General features: G+C 43.2%; 1 protein-coding gene across 1 annotated transcript in view; it reads left to right on the top strand.

Moving 5' to 3' along the window:
- The window catches only part of GPC3 (glypican 3), a 459,188-nt gene that overhangs the window by 428,051 nt on the left and 15,276 nt on the right, over positions 1–15,861 (top strand). The window lies entirely within an intron of this gene.

The raw sequence follows: 15,861 nt of genomic DNA, 5'->3' as shown, positions 1-15,861 counted from the left end.
ACAAGTGTTTTGGACAACCACGCTTCTCTGAGTCTCAGTCCCTAAATTTGTAAAATGGAGATATCACTACTTCATAGGATTCTTATGAGGGTTAAATGAAATTATGCACACTAAGAACCCACATGGTAGATGCTCTGTCAGTTGTAGCTGGCCTTAAGTACAGGGACCATGTCTTGTTCAACTTTGTACCCTCAGCACTTAGCATTGTTCCTGGCCCGGAGTGGGTACTATGTGACTGTTCCTGGAGTCAATAGGCACCCCTTTAATAAAGGGAGGACATGCTTTCTAGACATCTGGGAGTTAATCTACTGGGTCTGTCACTTGCCTTCCTCTAGCTTCCTTGTTAGCCTACAAAAGGGAGCTGCTCACTGCAGACTGTAGTAGCTTTCTCTCTGCTTAAGTTGGCCATCAGGTTGAACAATACAAATTGGGCGTTCGGTGCTTCATTCTAGCCTTCTGATTATTCTCTGAGGATTTGTTCTCCTATGTCGGACCTGGAGCTTATCCTTTGTTAAGGATTGAATTCATTCAGAATTTTGCATTGTTAGGTTTTTAAAGCAATTTCAACTGGTTTGGTAGTTTGTTTATTGTTGGCCAGTGTGACTTCCTTTTCTCTCAAAATCCCTTTGAAAAGTTCTGTAAAGTTTTTGGTACATTCAAAAGAACATGAAAGGTTTTATGTGTAAATAAATGAGAAATGCTTTGGTTTCTCTTAAAGTGCTTCTCTGGTAAAGTCAAGAGGAAAACATGTGTTGTAAATGGGCCCCAGTTTTTATTTGCTGGATTTGGGCCTCTCTGCAATCCCTTTTTGACAGATATGTGGAGCATGTTGAATTCCAAGTTGACTTTCAATTAAACTACATTTCTATATTTTCTTTTAAAAAGTATTCTTAGGGATATGGGGGAAAATCTTTAGTGCCAGAGACACTGGTCAATAGCTTGACCACATTTTCAGGAGATAAAGGCAAGGATAAATCCAAATGAGGAACAGGAAACTCAAATGGAAGAAAAGTAAGTAACTAAAAGAGCTCTGCTATGGACCATTGGTTTGACTGCAAAGGAGAATGTGAGTTTTGTCCATCACAGGCAAAATGTGCAACTCTTAATTGTGTTTTCAGAATTGGAGGATGCTACTCCGATGGGATGTGGCCATAATTTTTAAGCGATCAGAGTCTTTAGTCTGTTGTTTCTCTTCTTAGAGCCAAGGTAAGGGTCTCGTGGCAAGGCAGATTGGACATGCAGTTCTGTGCCACCGTTACACACTTAGGTGCACTCTAGGAAGGGGAAGAGACTGGGTCCACCCAGGAAACTTGGCATTCAATCCACGGTATGGTACATAGTATACACTCCAAAGTACTTGAACAAAGGGAAGGAACTAGCCTGATAAGAATGTGTTCCTTGCAGCTTCCTGCTGGCATCAGTGCAGGAGAAATAAGGGAAATACTGACCTTTTCTCTGCCCTTGTGACTCTTGAGCCAATTCCTGCTTGGGTGTCACTGAATTTCAGAAAAAGGTGGAAGGAAAGGGGAAGATTCCCTTTTTAATTTTATCCTATCTTTCCTGTCTCTGCTTGGAAGCTACTGACATATGGACAGACTCAAAGGTTTTTGGTTTTGTTCATTACTTATCACTTTTGTGGTCTAGAAGTCAAGCTTGAGCTAGGTCACAGGGCACAGTCGTGGTTGTTCGTGGTGAGAGGTAAGGTGGAGCTGAGGGAATAAGGCCCTCTCTGTAGGAAGAAAAGGCCCAAGGTCATGTTTTGACCTTGTGTCTGCTCACCTTCTGCAGCATAAACCAATTGGTGAGTATTTTATTTGCATAGGATACCTGAAGCTATACAGGTATGTTATATTCACTTTGATACCTCATGTGGTGTCCGTAGGTTTCACGGGCTTAGCTGCAGTACAGCTAAAGATTTTGGAAGAATGGAAGACAAGTAGCAATGTCAGTGCATGTCTGACTTCCATACCACCACGTGGGTAGAGTTTGTGTGTGTGTGTGTGTGTGTTTTAATTAAAAATTGAATTCAGAATATTGTAAAGCAATTATCTTTCAATTAAAAATAAATGTAAAAAAAACGAATTCAGTTCTCAGTTAGGAAGCCAAAAAAAAAAGTTGAAAAGCCACAGTAACTCCTAGTGCCCCATGTTATGAACAGAAGTGCCTTCATTCAGGTCAGGCCCCCCGTGTCCTCTCCAGAGGAGGGCCACCCTGTTGGCGTCTGGACGTGGATGATGGTTCTTAAACTACACATAGGAATCCCTCACTGCCGCCGTCAACACCTGCACTCTAGACAAATGACTCACTCATTGTGCCAGCAGACGCATCACTGAAACAGATCGTAATCTGCAACACAATCCATTGGGCCAGCAATACACATTGGGGAGTGGGTATCGTCATAGAGCCTGGCAAGCTCTACATGGAAAAATGATTCAAAGGAAGCATTCTGGCCAGTCCAGTTCTGAGGCTAATGGCTTTATTTGGGAAAATTAGTCATTCTTCCACTTTTGACCAACAAATATTTATTGAGATCCCACTAAATATTGAGTCTTCTACGAGGAACTTGACATAAATGCTCTCATGTAATATGCGCAGCAGCTAGTGGGGGAGGTAATTAGGCTCCCTTTAGAGATGACAAATGGAGAAGGCAATGGCACCCCACTCCAGTACTCTTGCCTGGAAAATCCCATGGACGGAGGAGCCTGGTGGGCTGTAGTCCATGGGGTCGCTAAGAGTTGGACACGACTGAGCGACTTCACTTTGACTTTTGACTTTCATGCATTGGAGAAGGAAATGGCAACCCACTCCAGTGTTCTTGCCTGGAGAATCCCAGGGACGGGGGAGCCTGGTGGGCTGCCGTCTATGGGGTCGCACAGAGTCGGACACGACTGAACTGACTTAGCAGCAGCAGCAGCAGCAGAGATGACAAAACCGAGGTAAAAGAAGTCAAGTGACTTGTTCAAAGTCTTACTGCTGGCGATAGGTGGAGTTTAGATCTGCTCTCAGGTCTGTCTTTTCCTCAAAATCTCCCTTTGCTGCCTGTGGCATGCCAGGAATGCTTTCTCCTTATTTCACGTTATTTCATAGCTCAGTTCTCCCCAAGAGCATAAATCTGTTAAGGGCTCCATCGTTACCAAGGTCCCTTGAGGATGGGCCACTTGCTGATTTTTAGTGGCCACCTTCAAAGTTTTCCAAGTTCCTTTCTGGCTAACTGTATGCAGGTAGTCGATGGCATGGGAAAATGCCCTCATCTGCATTAACTTGGGAAGGTGCAAGGGCTGAAGACAAGGTGCTCAGAGAGAATTGAATTCAGCCAGTTATTTCAGCTCAATTCACGCATTTTTATGGCATACCTCCTCTGCGCCTCACACATTGTTAGACATGATGAGGATGAAGAAGCCACATGTGATAGTATGTGCTGTCCAGGAGGAAGGAAGGTATAGAACCAAAGAGTTTGTACTTAATCCTAGGAACAGCGGGGAGGCACTGGTGATTCTTGAGCAGAGATGTGACAACTGCTCCCAAGGTATTTTCATTTCACTCCTGCAAGGCTACCTTGGGGGTCAGGAACGGAAAGAGCACAGGGTGGTGGGCGTTGGGAAAGCCTGACTGCATGCTCCTGGGGTATTAAAGACGTGACAGTTTCTGCATCTTTGCCTAGCACCTCCCATACATGTGAAATCCCACAGTTGAGTGGAAAGGATATAAACCATCTGCAGTAACATATTTGTTTAAAAAGGAGACACCAGCATGAAGACTTAGCAACTTTGAACCAGTTGAAAGAAGAGCAGCTGCCTGATATTTTTGTAGTGCTTATATTGATTGTTCATCTTCCATTCTTCTTGTGGTTTGTGTTACTAGCATATTTGTATTGGTTCTGCCAAAAGAATCCTTGAGAGAAGAAAAATTCATAAATTATTTTGGAGAGTTTAAATCTACATAAGAATTAAAGTCCCCTGGAGCTTTGGGCCACTGGCGTGCACAGTTGAAGTACATAAGATTATGTGTGCTGTGTGCTAAGTCACTTCAGTCATGTCTGACTCTGTGTGACACGATGGACTGTAGCCCGCCAGGCTCCTCTGTCCATGGGATTCTCCAGGCAAGAATGCTGGAGTGGGTTGCCATGCCCTCCTCCAGGGGATCTTCCTGACCCAGGGATCAAAGCCATGTCTCTTAGGTCTCCTGGATTGGCAGGCAGGTTCTTTACCACTTGCACCACCTCGGAAGATTCAGTTCAGTTCAGTCGCTAAGTCATGTCCAACTCTTTGCAACCCCATGGACTGCAGCATGCCAGGCTTCCCTTTCTATCACCAAGTCCTGGAGCTTACTCAAACTCAGGTCCATCGAGTCGGTGATGCCATCCAGCCATCCCATACTCTGTTGTCCCCTTCATGAGTGTCCTTTTATATCTTGAGGGCCTGGGGGAGGGGCCAGGAATCTCCCATCCCTATTTGCCTTTTTCTGGAATGTTTGTGTTTTGGAGGTACCTGCTCTGTGCCAGACGCCATGCTAAGTGTTCTCACACAACCTTACAGCAACACTGTTTTTACAGGTGAGGAAACTATGGTCCAGAGAAGTTATATAACTTGCCTGAAGTCAGAGTTTAGTATATAGTTGGTCCGTTATTGACATCTCTATTTCCGGCTCCCAGTCTAGGACTCTTACCACTATACTATATTACCTTCCTCCCGGATCTATTTGGCATTCCTAGAGTTTACACGGAGAAGGCAATGGCACCCCACTCCAGTACTCTTGCCTGGAAAATCCCATGGATGGAGGAGCCTGGTGGGCTGCAGTCCATGGGGTCGCTAAGAGTCGGACACGACTGAGCGACTTCACTTTCACTTTTCACTTTCATGCATTGGAGAAGGAAATGGCAACCCACTCCAGTGTTCTTGCCTGGAGAATCCCAGGGACGAGGGAGCCTCGTGGGCTGCCGTCTGTGGGGTCACACAGAGTCAGACATAACTGAAGCGACTTAGCAGCAGCAGAGTTTACACAGTACGCATCACAGGAAAAGGATGGCAGTCTCTGATTTGTTCATGAGCACTCATTGTCACTTAAAACCCAGGGTTCTGCAGAAATAGGGCTTGAGACTGTTGTGTTGTGATGGGGGAGAGGGACATGTTGAGAGAATTGGGTACTGATGGAGCAGTGCTAGCCTAGGAAAGTTGCCCTGATCTGCTACAAGACAGCGTGAAGTCAGCAAATCTCTTGAGAAGACAAGGAAGGACCGTGATGCAAAGGACATTAAAATGGGAAGAGATACGCTTGTCTTCTCAATTTTGTCCCAGGTAGACGAGCTAACAACGTGGGGCTATCTGATTTCTTCCTATTCCTTCTGCGGATGCAGGATCCATCTCCCCCAGGGAGCTTGTGGACTGGTAACAGAGATCAAGGTTGATAAATGGTCTCAAGGCCAACTAACAGTGGCAGGTCACTCGAGGGTGGGTCAAAATCTCAGACTTGATTCTGGGATCCCTTTAAGCTCCTGAACTCCTCTATTAGGTTATGAATTCATAATTTGGCATTGTCCCGACCTTTCAGCACACTCCTCCCAAGTACTTCTAGAAGAAGTGTTGGCATGGGAAATGAAGTCTGGTGAAGAGTTGGCCAGAACCCCACCCCTACATTTTTGAGGGCCATGACACAGGACACCCCATTGTTAGAAATGGTCATGGTACACACGTAGGAAATGGGACATAGAGCCCGACCTGGCTAAATCACACACTTACAGGTGCCTGGGCCCAGAGTCCGGGCTTTGGAGGAATAAAATTTAGGGAAGTCTTGTCAGCAAATGAAGGGTTAAGTAGACTGAACTGCCCGCAAAGGAAAAAGGAAGTATTTGAACTTTGTTATTTCAAAAATGCTTGATGTGCTAGCCTATTGCTTTTTACCATCACAAAGCTATGAGGAGTGACAACTTGATTTATATCTGAAATCTAGTATCTGGCATTTCAAAACAGTCACAAGAACTGTATGCAAGAAAACATTTCCTATCTTCAGTTACCTGTAACCGCCTCTTTCTCATTTGAGCGGATTTTGTGAATCAGATTATTTCTAATATATGTAACATTAAGCACCACTGATTGCACGTTCAAACTCAGTCTATCTAGACACAAATCAATTGGACCGACTTTCTAAAAAAGAAAGTTGAATTGTCTTGTTTCCATAGCATTAGATAGCCAGCCTGCCTCTTTCATCCTCCAAGTGTTTTGGATTCTTGTAGCTCAGCTTCATTTATTGGTCCCTAAACAAAAATTTAAATATACCCAAACTCAGCCTATTCAGGGAACAGAAACATATTTCAGTTGTCTTTTTTTCTTTGTTCCTGACCATTTCCCTCTCTTTGGTCCACAAATTAGGACTTATGTATTATTTCAGTCAATTCCCTCGATAAACCTGTGAAGGTAGTGGTATTATGTTCACTTTTCAGATTAGCAATCAAGAGCTCAGATTTTTAAAAATGTGGTCACATAGCTAGTAAGTGAGGGACCTGAGAGAATGGGTTAGGAACCTGGGACCCTCAGTCTCTGACACTGCCCTTCTAGATCCTAACATTCCCGGGACAGCTCCATGATGGTGATCCTCATTTCAGACTAATCCAGTGGAAGCAGACTAGCATCTCTCCAGAACGGACCTGGCCGTGCAAATTCCATCTGAGTTCTACTTTAGCACATTACCTATATTGCAGATGGAGACTAAGGCACAGACATCAAGTCATTTATTCTTTGTTTTTAAATTTATTTATTTTAATTGGAGGCTAATTACAATATCGGTAGGCGTACATGTGTCCCCTCCATCCTGAACCTCCCTCCCACCTCCTCATTTATTCTTGATCTTGGAGAAACTCAAGACTAGAACCTCATACCTCTAAGGGAAACTGAGCCAGGCGGCCTCCTTATTTTAATGCTGCTTGGGAAGGTTTTCGTGACTCCTTCACCTTTTTGATTTTACACGAATATTCCAAGATGCCCAGAAGTTTTCCAGGGCCTAATTTCATTCTTTTGAGTTCTCTTAAAGTTAAAACAGAAAGTCTATATGTGTGTGCCACGTGTATATTTTAGAACTTTGTGTTTTATGTACTATGGCTTTCAAGCCATATTATTATGGATTTATACAGGTTTTCATAATCACTCAAATGGTGCAATTCATGCTTTTGTCATCAAATATAAACTAAATTTCCTAATGGAGAATGCACTTGGTCTGGAACAATGCCAAAAAGAGTCCAAAGAAGCCACTGGAAGTTTGCTTCCCCAAATATGTGTTGATGAATTATCAGGTGTTCAATTAAAAATACAGAACTGATTTTTAATTCCTATTGAAATCGTTGCAAGTGCTCCAGGTTCTATCGCTTGTGCACTTTACATGCCTTCTCCATTATTAACATAAAGAAATTAATGTTTTACAAGCTTCAATACTTGATGCCATATGCGTCCTGAGGATATTTAAAGGGAGAAGAAATGTAAATAGAATGAAATTCTTAAGCAAGATTACTGATATGACAGGACTAAAGAGCTTGGGAGTCTGTGAAAAGTGCCTCTTTTCTTCCCTTTAATAAGTCCATTACTTGCACTTGGGCATATTTTAAGGTCCTTTTCATGCTGAATCTAGAGTTGAGCATGCTTTGCATTTCAAGCTTTGTCTATGAATCAGTAGAAGCCAAAGTTATTTCTGCTTTAAAATAACAGGAGCCAGGAACAGCTAATCTCTTTTCATTCTGAGTTCTTGACATTATTTTACTGGACAAAGTTTGTGTTGGCTACAAAACAGGCCATTCATAACATCTATGAGAAGGAATTTAGGTAAGAATGAAGAGAGATTGTAGGATGTATAAAGACTCCCTCTCCTGAGGCCATTAAGAAATTCCAAATTGGTGCTGTTTTGAATAGTGACATTGCATTAGCCTTGCTAATTTCAGTCATTCAGGCTGATAGTCTGTTTACCAATCTACTAGATGAAACCTTCCCCTAACTACAGCTTCTTACCCAAGGTGAGTTGGTATTTTTAGACAGGCGTGGGGGCACAGGGGGTGGGTAGGTAGTGAGAGAAGTTGGAAGGTGATCAAGGCTAGCACAGTAGAGCCTCTCAGCCAGAAACTCTTTGGAAAGTGGTGTATGTGTTTAATGCCTCAGTAAGACATGCCCTACATTGTTGAAGGAAGTTTCCTTTCCTTTCCTTAAGGAGGAATGAGAATATGAGATTTTGTCACACCCCTGGCTCATTGCATCCAACCTCTTTGATTATCTCTGACTTTTGTCTGTAGTTCAATAATCAGGACTGGCAAAATAATCCATCCACGTGTGTTTGTTTTTAAGTGGGCATATATTTGCTCTTCAGTTCATAAAAATGTGCAAATAAACTGACAGATAATTAGTGGCAAAAACTCCAGGGGATAGGGAACTCCTTTTTAGGGGAGACTACATGTAAATGACATTCTCATAAATCTCTCTGGACTAACTGGCATCTCACATCATGCTGGAAAAATGTATGGAGGGAAATCTTTGGAGCTTCGCAAGCAGAGAAAGTAGAAAGATTGCCGAGTGTTTGAAAGGGTTTAGGGTTTCATTGGAAGAGCAGCTGCACCCCACCATGCCTGTGCTCAGATACACGGAACACCAGTGAAGTGGTGCGCTGGAAATCATGGGGCACAGAGAAGCCCGCGTGAGGGCAGGGGGCCCTCCACGCCCACTCACATCCGGCCCTGAGTTACTGACCTAGGTTTCCTGTCAGTCAGTGACTGAGACCAAAGGACACGACAAGATCCTTCCCTGAGCTCCACGGGCCATCACACAGTAAAGATGAGAGCGAGAAAGAGGAGGGGTGGGGTGGGGGTGGGAAAACAGGAGAGATTTACTTAGGCTCTAGAGCAATGTCTCTCCAGAGAGAGGACTAATATTTCTGGTTTTCTCAAGTAACAAAAAATAACACCCGTAGCAGATTCATGTTAATGTATGGCAAAACCAATACAATATTGTCAAGTAATTAGCCTCCAATTAAAATAAATAAATTTATATTTAAAAAAAACAAAAATAAATTTATATTTAAAAAAATAACACACTTGTAGAGCACGTTAAGGTTTAGAAATCACGTTTACATATCTTCTCACACTTCTCATCCTTCTCACTTAAGAAGCAGCACAACTTTGGTGCCCAGTAACCAAGGATTCTCTGCTTACAGGCAGAACTAGAAAGGTGCAAGGGTCAGGCTCCACCCCAGAACCCCCACTGCACTCAGCTCCTGCCTTTCTTGTGGCACTTCCCCCATTCTAACCTGGATACAGTGATTTTTGTTCCTGTCTCTCCTTCCTGACAGGATAGAGAGGTCCTTGAGGCCAATGACTGAGTTTTCCTCATCTCCGTATCCCCCATGGCACCTGGTACAGTGTCTAGCAAACAACAGGCTCCCAGTTGATACTCATGGTCTGCGCCTCCCTAGATGGACTCCTTGAGGATGGGTGCCGTCAGTGAGAACTGCAGTGCCAGGCCTGCGTGGTTCTCAGGACGTCAGTAAATGTTCCTAATGCTGAGCAAGTAGTTAATTACACTGGACCAACCATACATAACACAAACCCTTCCATTCAGCCTCGGCTGCCACTCGTCCACCTCAAGGGGTTATCGGTGATATCACATTTAAAATGACATCTTTTAGAACAACTCAGGTATTTGTAACAAATATAAGGACCCAGAATTTGATACATTTTCAGTCCTATTTTCTGCCAAAAGAGCCCAAGGGTGAGAAGAGGTTTTAGGGAAAGAGAAAAAAGTCACGAGGTAAACAAGGCAGGCTGAGAGGCTGGGGGGTGAAGAACGCTGCCTGAGTCTGTATCCAGGGCCCCATACTCTCTACACTCTGCCTGCCTGCCTGGGGCATGAGAAAGGTGAAGCCAAAAAAAGAAAAAAAAATCAAATTGAAAAGGAGGCCTCCTAAACTCAGTCTTAGGCTTAATACTAAGGGGAAAAAAAGATTTGAGGATTACTTACCTTGTTGTTAGTCAAAAGGGGGCTTCGGATTTCTCCCCTGGGTGACCTAAGCTGTAATCTGTCTCTATAGTCCTCTGTTAATACTTCTTCCATTTGTGAGGAAATTATAGTGACCACAGAAGCTCGACTTACTTTCTGTAATCTCTTGGCAGAGAAATTAAAAAGACAACAAAAATTGCTGTCCAACTGGAATACTGCATGACATAGGGGAATTGATTGAGACAAATCAATGGAAGAAAACAATCTCTATTTAAGGAGAATGCATCTTTAATCATGGTAATCCCTTTAGTAAATTACTTTCTCTGGTGACATGGCATACCTAATTACAGTTTGCTCATTTTGATTCCCCCTTATAGTGTTCCTTGCTGCTAATGCGGTGGTGGATTTGCAGGCTGAGCAGTGAACTTATTAGTGGCATTAAAAACTCAGCCAATTGGGTCTCAGGACCAAGATGTCACCACATTTAGAAGTGAATCAGAGATCACAGGACAATTATATTTTCATTTCACTTCCTCAGATCTAGTTTCCATCCCCTTAATGATCTGGATTCTCTGCTCTGAGAAGTATTCTCAATATCCTTCTAAAATTGTGAAAATAAAAATGGAATACAATAGTAAAATGGGTATAACCAAAGACAGCTTATGTACTAAGATTTGTTCCACAATCCAGTTTATACAGTTAAGCATAATATTAGGGGTTTTTGTTGGGGCTGGGGGCGGGGGGGGGGGCTGTGCTGCACAGCATGTGGGATCGTAGTTCCCTAACTAGGGATCGAACCTATGCCCCTTGCATTGGAAGTGGGTCATTGTGACTCCCAGGTATTCTGTGGCTGTTGTGACCAGACAGATTTGTTATAACTCAGAAGTACCTCCTTTGTTTTAAATGAGTATCTGTCTGTTTTAAAAATAGTTGTTGCAATAGGGTGATGATTTTTCCCCAAAGATGCTTTAATATCATCCTATGTTATTGATGGGCTTCCCAGGTGGCACTAGTGATAAAGAATCAGCCCGCTGATGCTGGAGATGTAAAAGATATGGGTTCAATCCCTGGGTCAGGAAGGTTCCCTGGAGGAGGGCATGGCAACTCACTCGAGCATTCTTGCCTGAAGAATCCTATGGACAGAAGAGCCTGGTGGGTTACAGTTCATACTGTTGCAAAGAGTCGGACACAACTGAAGCGACTTAACACGCATAAACATATTATTAATATCCTCTATGAGGAACCAGAGATCAAATTGCCAACATCCAATGGATCATCGAAAAAGCAAGAGAGTTCCAGAAAAACATCTATTTCTGCTTTATTAACTATGCCAAAGCTTTTGACTGTGTGGATCACAATAAACTGTGGGAAATTCTGAAAGAGACGGGAATACCAGACCACCTGACCTGCCTCTTGAGAAACCTATATGCAGGGCAGGAAGCAACAGTTAGAACTGGACATGGAACAACAAACCGGTTCCAAATAGGAAAAGGAGTACGTCAAGGCTGTATACTGTCACCCTGATTATTTAACTTATATGCAGAGTACAAAATGAGAAATGCTGGGCTGGAAGAAACACAAGCTGGAATCAAGATTGCTGGGAGAAATATCAATAACCTCAGATATGCAGATGACACCACCCTTATGGCAGAATGTGAAGAGGAACTAAAAAGCCTCTTGATGAAAGTGAAAGAGGAGAGTGAAAAAGTTGGCTTTAAGCTTAACATTCAGAAAACTAAGATCATGGCATCTGGTCCCATCACTTCATGGGAAGTAGATGGGGAAACAGTGGAAACAGTGTCAGACTTTATTTTTTGGGCTCCAAAATCACTGCAGATGGTGACTGCAGCCATGAAATTAAAAGACGCTTACTCCTTGAAAGGAAAGTTATGACCAACCTAGATAGCATATTCAAAAGCAGAGACATTACTTTGCCAACAAAGGTCCATCTAGTCAAGGCTATGGTTTTTCCAGTGGTCATGTATGGATGTGAGAGTTGGACTGTGAAGAAAGCTTAGTGTCAAAGAATTGATGCTTTTGAAGTGTGGTGTTGGAGAAGACTCTTGAGAGTCCCTTGGACTGCAAGGAGGTCCAACCAGTCCATCCTAAAGGAGATCAGTCCTGGGATTTCTTTGGAAAGAATGATGCTAAAGCTGAAACTCCAGTACTTTGGCCACCTCATGTGAAGAGTTGATTCATTGGAAAAGACCCTGATGCTGGGAGGGATTGGGGGCAGGAGGAAAAGGGGACGACAGAGGATGAGATGGCTGGATGGCATCACCGACTTGATGGACATGAGTTTGAGTGAACTCTGAGAGTTGGTGATGGACAGGGAGGCCTGGCGTGCTGCGATTCATAGGGTCGCTAAGAGTCGGACACGACTGAGTGACTGAACTGAACTGAACTGAATGTCATCATTTTAAGAAAAAAATAATCTCCTTACTCTCAAAATTTTCTCCAACCCAGCTTTCCCAACTTCTGTCCTACTATCTTGCAACTTATCTCCCATGCATAGCCTCCATCCCTACTTGTCAGTGTTATTCTTGGAATATTTCTGAAAGAAAGACACCATGTTTTCAAAGGTGTATGTCAGAGGATGTTCACTACAGCCTTGTTCATGCTGGGGAGAAATTAAAAACAAACTAAATGCCTATTAGTGGGAAAATGCCTAATAGCACCGTTATATCTATTCATACTATGGAATTTCTCACAGTGATTAAAGGAATGAGGCAGTTCTCCATGTATTAGCATTCAAAGATTTCCAAGACCTAGTAGCATATGCATATAAAATACATTTACTGGTAATTACCTCTTTGGAGTTGTGGAAAGGGACATGTTGAAAAGGTGGCTGGCTTTTTTTTTTTAACTCCATATATTCAGGTATTGTTTCAATCTTTAGCTTCAAGAACATATTCATGTGTTGAGTACTTCAAAAATTAACAAAATAAAAAGAGTCTGTCAACTGTGTGGAGGATGGTTTACGTGAGAAGGAGACCAGGGGAGAGGTTAGAAGAATGTCATCTAAGCAGTAGTGGAATAAGCAGTGGCGCTGGGAAGGGGAAGAAGTCACAGAATATTAAGGAAGCAGAATTCATGGGATGTGAGAATTAATTACACCTGGAGGATGGAAAAGGAAAAGGAATCTAGGGTGACTTGTGGGTTTCTGGCTTGGGCAAATGGATAGCTCAGTTCAGTCCAGTCACTCAGTCGTGTTTGACTCTTTGCGACCCCATGGACTACAGCATGCCAGGCCTTCCTGTCCATCACCAACACCCAGAGTTTACTCAAACTCATGTCCATTGAGTTGGTGATGCCACCCAACCATCTCATCCTCTGTCGTCCCCTTCTCCTCCCACCTTCAATCTTTCCCAGCATCAGGGTCTTTTCAAATGAGTCAGTTTTTCACATCAGATGGCCAAAGTATTGGAGTTTCAGCTTCAGCATCAGTCCTTCTGTTGTAGCCACGTGTTCCCGGAAACAAACTCACTCAGAAGGACAATGCAGATAGTGGAGTGCAGTTTATTACACCGGCGGGCCCAAGGCAGAGTCTCCTCTTAGCCAAGGACCCTGACCAGCATTTGTGAAAATCTTTTATACCCCATGTGTACGTGTCTGAACCCACCACTCCAAATTCCTTGAGACACATAAACAAAGGAAGGGTAAATACAATCCCAATAACCCCATCAATTCACGTGTTATGTGCTCAAAAGTTAAACAATTAGCCAATAATCAATAAGCCCAAGGTTACACTCCAATAGGTACGGAAAAATTTACGGCCTGACCAGAGGGGGTCTTATCCTTCTGTCGTTTCCATAGTCACTAAACACAGAGTTCAGAGTCCATTGGAGAGGTGGCCGAGCATGATCAGCATGAACAGACCTAAGATGGAGTCCAGGCCCTATGAATTCCCTCTTCACTTTCAATGAATATTCAGGACTGATTTCCTTTAGATGGACTGGTTGGATCTCCTTGCAGTCCAAGGGACTCTCAAGAGTCTTCTCCAACACCACAGTTCAAAAGCATCAATTCTTCAGTGCTCAGCTTTCTTTATAATCCAACTCTTATATCCATACATGATTACTGGAAAAACCATAGCTTTGACTAGATGGACCTTTGTTGGCAAAGTAATGTCTCTGCTTTTTAATATGCTGTCTAGGTTGGTCATAACTTTTCTTCCAAGGAGCAAACATCTTTTAATTTCATGGCCGAAATCACCATCTGCAGTGATTTGGGACCCCAAGAAAATACAGTCTGTCACTGTTTCCACTGTTTCCCCATCTATTTGCCTTGAAGTGATGGGACCAGATGCCATGATCTTCGTTTTCTGAATGTTGAGCTTTAAGCCAACTTTTTCACTCTCGTCTTTCACTTTCATCAAGTCTCTTTAGTTCCTCTTCACTTTCTGCCATAAGGGTGGTGTCATCGGCATATCTGAGGTTATTGATATTTCTCCTGGCAATCTTGATTCCAGCTTGTGCTTCATCCAGTTTTCAAGTACTGGATGGCTAGTTGAAGCTAATCTGAACTGGGGCGAGGGTAGGGCAGCAGGGGCCCACTGGAAGAAGAGCAGCTAAGGGAATAGAAACACTGTGTTGTTTGTGGCTTATTGAGTCTGAGTTGCCTGAGGGACATCCAGGTCAGAACAGTTCACTTTCCAGACAATGTCTGAGCAAGAGATAGATTTGGGACTCTGGGGAAAGAGAAAACCAGGGCCACAGATGAGAACGTTCAAGAAGGCTTATCAAGTGAGAAGTGAGGAGAGTCAAAGAAGGAGAGAACACCTGTCTTTAAGAAAAACAGCCCCCAGAGCAGTCTGAGAATGATTAGAGGAGGGACCTGAGAGGAAGTGGTATCAGATAGTGAGGAGGACAGCTAGTTTTAAGACAGAGTAGCCAACAACAGTATTGGATGGTGCAGAGAGCTCAAGATGAGAAGATGAGAAACTCAGAAGAAACCATTGAGGGATTAACTGTAAACTAGTACGAGGAACCTTATGGGTAAAGCTCCACGACTGATAGCTGCTGCTGCTAAGTCGCTTCAGTCGTGTCTGACTCTGTGTGACCCCATAGACGGCAGCCCACCAGGCTCCCCCGTCCCTGGGATTCTCCAGGCAAGAACACTGGAGTGGGTTGCCATTTCCTTCTCCAATGCACGAAAGTGAAAAGTGAAAGTGAAGTCGCTCAGTCATGTCCGACTCTTAGCGACCCCATGGACTGCAGCCCACCAGGCTCCTCCATCCATGGGATTTTCCAGGCAAGAGTACTGGAGTGGGGTGCCATTGCCTTCTCCTCCATGACTGATAAAAATGGTCTAAAATTGAATTACAATGGTTGCACACCTTGCTAAATTTACTAAAAGTCATTGAACTGTATACCTGAAATTTACTTGAAGTAGGTGATGTGGTATGTACTCAATAAATTTCTTTAAAAAGTAAAAATGAGGGGTGGGGGAAGTATATATTGGAACTTAGTTTGAAGCAAGCTCTGATTCCAGGGAGAACTTTCCAGTCTAACCTCTTCTTCCTAATTGGTTAGAAAAAGTCCCATGAAATACAGGCAGGAAGCGTACATTGCTGATGCCACATCCTGATCCTTCCCCAATCTCTTGCAACATCAAAAACTCCTTTATGTGTGTGATTTGCTTTTCACCCAGCAATAAAAACTACCACCCTATTCCCTGTCTTCCTTCAGATGATTGCAGTATAGTTGCTGTGTTCATTATTTGTATTAACTTCTAGCATATATTTCCATTTTATAGTGCCAGGCTATAAGGCCCCGGTTCTGATCTGTTTTGTTGTTGTTGATTGCATTTTAGTGTCTTTAAATGTGGCTTCATTATTGCCCCTGCAAGGCCTTTCAGTCTGAAATCTCATCATTCATTTTCTAACACCTCTCTTATG

The sequence above is a fragment of the Bos javanicus genome, chromosome X (genome assembly GCF_032452875.1).
Source record: "Bos javanicus breed banteng chromosome X, ARS-OSU_banteng_1.0, whole genome shotgun sequence".
In the NCBI taxonomy this organism is placed as follows: Eukaryota; Metazoa; Chordata; class Mammalia; order Artiodactyla; family Bovidae; genus Bos; species Bos javanicus.
The sequence above is the reverse complement of the archived record's forward strand: the minus strand, read 5'-3'. Positions and strand labels throughout refer to the sequence as shown.